The following is a 6,472-nucleotide window of genomic DNA, read 5'->3' on the forward strand; positions in this document are numbered from 1 at the left end:
CTGGCTCGCGATGAGACCCCTTGTCTTTTGATTGCAACAATCTTGAGTCGTTGCCCTGTTTTGATAGACAGTAGTGGTAAAGTCAGCAAGTTATAATATCTGTGATCATGATAAGCCGGCTCGTGATGAGACCTCTTATTCTTTGAGATATAGATTTTCTTGGATTGGTTCTCTGGATGCTGCGATTTTCCTTAACAGGGAGGAAGTCATTGTTTTTCCTTAAGAAAGCTCTGGACGACAATAATAGAGTTTAAGAACAACAGTTTTGCAGAGAATACTTATTTTGCTATTGATGATACTTTTCATTGCGTTGGCATAGAACAATTTTTTGCCAAAAGTTACCTTCATCCCAGATTTCTTTGTAAAGTTGAAACTAACATCACATTCAGGCTAGAGTTAACTCTACCTATCAATAATAAAAGTCAGATTTTTCGAAAAGTTTTACTATTTATACAAGTGAAATCAAAATCTGATAGAGAAATGGTATATACTTCATAAATACAATTTATGATCACTCACAACCAACCTTATTTATATTTAAAAAATAAAACTAAAATTATCCTACAAAAATTAGAAGGATAACCTTCTATGGAAAATACATTTTGAGGATTTGTCCGTTTACAGGCAGAGAATCTCTCCTGCCTGTTAAGTCCTGCAACACAAAAGTCGATGGGCCTATGACTTCTACGATTTGAAAAGGACCAAGCCATAGCTTCTGGAATTTCGTATGTTTGCCCTTCTCTTCATGAGCCTTATCCCACTTCAAAACTAGATCTCCCATCTGAAAGTTTTTTCTGGTCAGTATGTTCCAATCAAAAGAGGATTTTATCAGCGCTTGGTGGTGAGCGTGGGTTTTCTTGGCCTGTTCTCGTTGTTCTTCTAGCTTGATTATTTTCGTTTGCCTTAGTTGTAAGGGAGAAGTGGATACTTCATCAATGTATTGTACTAAGGACAAGGAGGGAATGACTAAGTGAGTAGGAAGAACTGCTTCTCTCCCGTAAACTAAATTAAAGGTAGAAGTGTCGATAGAGGCTTTCTTTGTAATTCTGTCCGCCCACAGGGCGTTTACTAGCGCTTTATGCAAATTCTTTTGGCTTTGGTCGACTGTCTTTTTGATAATCCTAATTAGGTTCTTGTTCGTTGATTCAGCCAACCCATTACCTTGCGGATAGTAGTTGGCAGAATACTTTAGTTTGAACCCTCTTTTGAGCGCGAACTCAGTCATGGTATTTCTAGAAAAATATGAAGCGTTATCGAATATTAAGGCCGTTGGCAATCCAAACCTAGTAATGATAAACTGATCTATGAATTCAATAATATTTTTAGAATTAGCTGTCTTGAGAGGAACTGCCTCTACCCATTTAGTAAAATAGTCAGTTGCAGTTAGGATATACCTATGCTGTTTAGAGGAGTGAGGAACGATCTCACCTATTATGTCCAGACCCCATTGGCTGAACGGCTATTCGATGTTAACCGGCTGCAGTGGCATGGATGACTTCTTTTGTTTCCCTGCAGTCGTTTGGCAGACTTGGCATTTTCTTACGTGATTGTACGAGTCTTTGAACAGCGTGGGCCAGTAGTATCCTGCACGTAAGATTTTGTGTGCGGTGGCTTCTCCAGCATAGTGTCCACCTGCTGGTCCATCGTGGAGTTCCTGCAAAACCTTTTCGGCTTCAATTTTCTCAAGACATCTAAGAAGCACAAAATCATAGTTTCTTTTAAATAAGACATCATCTACGAGCTGATATTGTTTGGCTTTCAACCTCAGGGCTCTCTTTTTGATGTGATCCAGGTGAAATGGAGCATATCCGTTTTTCAGGAAATAAATGATGTCAGCATAAAATGATTCTCCGTCGTTTAGGCTTACCTCATACGTGTGTACCTCTTCAGGCGATTCTTCGGGGATTTGCGATGCTCCAGCTAACATCTTGCAGAAGCCTTGGCCTCTTACGATGTGTGCCGGCTTGATTTCCAGGTCGTATTCTTGCAAGGCGGTGATCCAATTCGCTCTCTTCTCGCCCACATCTTTCTGAATCAGGAGGTTTCTTACCGCTGGGAATGGTACTATGACCTTGGTATGGGCCTTCAGCAAGAAGGGTCTGAAATATTTGACCGCTTTGAAAACGGCATACGCCTGTTTCTCTACGTCCGAATATTTCAGCTCAGCACCTTGTAAGTTTGAGCTAAAGAATGCGATCGGGGCTTCTGCCTTTTCTTGGTTTGCCTGGGTCAAGATCGCAACATAAGAATTTTCTGAGGCAAACGTGTATAAGATGAATGGCTCTGAAAAATTTGGGGTTGTTAGGGATGGAGCGTTGATGATGGCTTGTTTGATTAAATTAAACGCTTCGTGCTCGTCTAGACCCCATTTAAAGTTTGAATTCTTTTTTATCATTTTTTGTAAGGGAGAAATAATGCGTGAAAAATCTGGGACAAATCTTTTCACAAAATTGATCTGTCCTAGGAAAGATTGCATGGTCTTTTTGTTATGGGGCATGGATATCTCGGAAATTTCTCTGATTCTGTCAGGTTCAATGTGAATGCCCGATTTGGACACTATGAACCCTAGCAATTTTCCTTCACTCAACGCGAAAAATATTTCTGCGGGTTAAGCGAGATTCCATACCTTAAACATCTTTGAAAGATTTGCTTCAAATCTTTGAGATGGTCGCTTCGGTTCTTGGAGTACACAGTTATATCATCCAGGTAAATCACTACTAATTTATTGACTAACCCTTTAAATGCAATGTCCATAGCCCTTTGAAAAGTAGCACCGGCATTGATCAGACCGAACGGCATCTTCCGATACGCGTAGGTACCCCATTTAGTTCGGAAGGTGGTTTTTAGCTGATCGTCTGGGTGTACCAGCACTTGGTTATATCCTGAAAATCCATCCAGGAAAGACATCAATTCTGAGCCTGCTACAGCCTGTAGTATTTGCTCCATAGGTGGGAGGGGGAAATTGTCTTTCTGACAGGCTTTGTTGAGATTCTGGAAGTCGATGCAGATTCTAATATCTCCGTTTTTCTTCCTAACAGGTACCATGTTGGATACCCATTTGGAATGTCTTACCGGGAAAATTATTCTGGCTCTCAACAACTTATTCAGCTCAGTTTTTATCTGATTTTCCAAGTTGGGGTGGATTTTCCTGAGCTTCTGTTGGACGGGTTTCTCGTTGTCAATCATAGGGATAGTGTGCTGAATGATAGAAGTGTTATAAGTTTTCAGCTCATCGTAGTTCCAGGCAAAGACGTTTTTGTACTGTCGTAGAAGACGGATGTATGCTGACTTTTCTTCAAGAGCTAGGCCTTGGCCTAGATTAACGTTTTGGGGTTTCTCTTCGGTTCCTAAGTTCACTGATTCGTAGTTCAGAGTTGAACTGTAAAGTTTGGCGTTAGCTGATCTTTTGAACCGACTTTTTAAGTCATACAAATCTTCTAATTTGACCACTGATTTGGGTATAGCATTATCCGTGCCATTTTGTTGTATTTGGTGGTCATGACAGTCCTCGTCGATTATCTGGTTTGAGTAGGATCCTTCAGAGGTAAGGAAACTTACGATGTCTGGGTCATCGTTGAATACTCTCCAGTTGGTGATGTTGTCAGGGATAGACGGCTTAAAAATTAACTCTATGGAAAACCTATCTGGACTAAAGTCTTCGGAGGGGATGAGTCTGGAGGCTACGTTTGCTAGCAGGTCTGCGCTTGCATTGTGAAGTCTTGGGATTGATGAAATATTGAATGCTGTAAAATGCGCAGTGAGATCTTGCACTAAAGACTGATAGTGCTTTAAATGACTAGACAGGCAGTGTATGGTGTTACGTACCTGTTTGACGACGATCTCGGAATCTCCAGAGACTTGGAGATATTTGACGTTGCAGCCGATTGCTTTGTATAGGCCTTGCACCAAGGCTTCGTATTCCGCTGTGTTGTTCGTGCAATCGAACTCCAGCCTGCATGTGAGCATGGTCTTATTTCGGTCGGGGCTAATCAAGACGCATCCTGCTCCTGCTCCCTCATTGGACTTAGAGCCATCAGAATATAATTTCCAAAATAAAGAAGTATTTACAGGGTTATCTAAGAAACTAACACATTTTGAATCATCAGTCTGGGAAAAGTTTTCTACTTGGGACACGACTGAATTTTCTAAATATGGTGATATGTGAGCATTAAAATTTCCAAGGAAAGAGTCTACCGAGTAGGTGCTGATGATGTTGTTGTTGTATGCTATGGCTTCGTTCTCTCCCTCCAAATCCGTCACTATGTACTTTTGGTGCAGTTCTCGTTCAACCTTTATTTGATTTGGCTTCCCGTTGAAGGGTAACCACATGTGTGACCAGTCAGTCGAAAAATATCCGTGGAGCTTCTCAGACCAATCCCTGCTAAGAATTAGACCGTAAAATTCAGGGATGTCAGCAACTAGAATATCGATGACCTGGCATACCTTGGGGTTGGACGACAATCTTATGTTCACTTGATTAAGTTCGCCTATCACTTCGACTTGTGATCGATCAAGTTGAACTATGCGCACCGCGGATTTTTGCGGTTGAACATTAAGTTTGGCGCATATTGACTTGGGTAAAATATTGGGTGAAGCACCAGAATCAACCAAGCAGTTATGCACGTTTCTGTTAAAGATCTCATAAGTGAGGAGGAAGGGAGGAGTGTGAGATCTAGACCTCCCTCCAATCAAAGCGATGTCATTTGGATCGATTTTATTGATCGCGTTGATTGGGGGTCTTCCTATATTATGGGAAGCTATAACTGTAGGTAGAGGTGTAGTAGGTACGGCGTGTAACTCTTTCATCATGATCTTCTGTTGGTGTTTCAATTTTCTCAACTCGTACAGGGTGATATTAGCCCTAGTCTTTTTCATGTCGTCGATGATGTTATACTCCATTTCATCCGACACTATTAGTGTCTTTGATGGAGGCGATTACTCTGATTGGACTGGACTAAATGAGGTCACTTTAGGGGTTGTCTTCTTTGTTGCGACCTTTTCTTTCGCTGGAGGGCTTGCGCCCTTCTGTTTTGGGGTAGTCTCGGGAGGATCAAGTTGATTTCTGCTTCGTGTGCTAATCAGAAGTGCTTCTTGATCTTCCTCTTGTGGGAGGATGAAATCCCACATTCCTTGCAGTTCCACCACTTCTTCATCGTCGGTCTGTGTTTCGATGGTGCTCTCTTCTTCTTCTTCTTCAGATTCCACATTTGAGACCACGTTGGGTGGCTTCGTCTCCATAGGGGGATTTCTTTTGAAATTCCTAAAAGGCTTTCTTGGGGACGATTCTGCTACTTGCTTTCTTATGTCAATCATCTCATTAGACATGGCTTTCAAGACTTTTTGTAATCCTTCCATGTCGAAAGGATCCTTCGTTTGCTTCTTCTTGGTTTCCTCTTTGAAAGAGATTTTCTTAGATTTACGCTCTTCGATTGTAGATCTCTTTTCTAGGGCTACTACGCGTCTTTTGACTGCCAATGCCTCAGCCAAGTTTTCGACTAAGGTTGTCTTGCTCGCCCTATCTACGAAGATGGCCAAGTTTGAAGGTAAGGCCGTGATGTACCATTCGCATCTTACTTCCTCGCTGGGCTGGGAAGCAGCGGGGATTTTATTGAGGATCTTGTTGAACCTTAAGTTAAAATCTTTAATGGGTTCCCTAGCCTCAGCTTTAAGATTGGGCAGATCGTTGATCAGTGTCGCGGTCGATCTATCATCGCCGAATTTGGTGAGAAATTGATTTTGAAAAATATCCCAGCTGGTGATAGATCCGGAGGGTAGCGAAAAGTACCATGACCCGGCTGTCCCTTGCATCGTATAGGGGAAGAGTCGGACCACGGCATCTTCGTTGGTGACCCCGTTGAGGTTAACAGAAAGCATGAAATTATTGATATGTTCTTCAGCTAGCATTCCAGTTTCTGGATTGAACTTTGGTAACCACTTCTCAGGATGGGCAGGTATTGGACTCAGGGGTGGAGGCATTAAACCGCCCCAGGGTTGTTCCATGGAGATTGTGCCATCGCTGAGTTGCTGGTTAACAAAAGTGTAGAAGATGATCTTCGAGGTTGAGAAGATAGAGATGTTACGATCTTTGACGATTGTGGAGGAAGGGTTGTGGAAGATGGATGAGTGATTTGAGGTGGAGATGTGGGTGGTTGACTTCGCGGAGAGGAAGTTGAAATGGACGAGGTGGATGAAAGAGTCTCTCTGTCAGACCCTTGAAGTGCTTTCCTTGCTCTTTTCCTAGTGGGGAGAGGGATTTCAGTTGGCTGAATGCCGAACTTTTCACTCTTCAATCGGGTCAGGGGATGAGCAGGGTTGTATTGCGAAGTCAAGCTGCCTTTAGATTTATCTGATTTCTGGTTAAAAATAAAGAATCCCTGGAGTTTACGGATCAAGGTTTGAACTTCAGGGGGATCGACAATAAGTTGTTCTGATGTATCGGGATGTATAGCAGCGATGGATGTCCGAGCGACTT

The sequence above is a fragment of the Pinus tabuliformis genome, chromosome J (assembly GCF_031772625.1).
Source record: "Pinus tabuliformis cultivar Carrire ecotype Pingquan chromosome J, CPIR1, whole genome shotgun sequence".
Classification (NCBI taxonomy): domain Eukaryota; kingdom Viridiplantae; phylum Streptophyta; class Pinopsida; order Pinales; family Pinaceae; genus Pinus; species Pinus tabuliformis.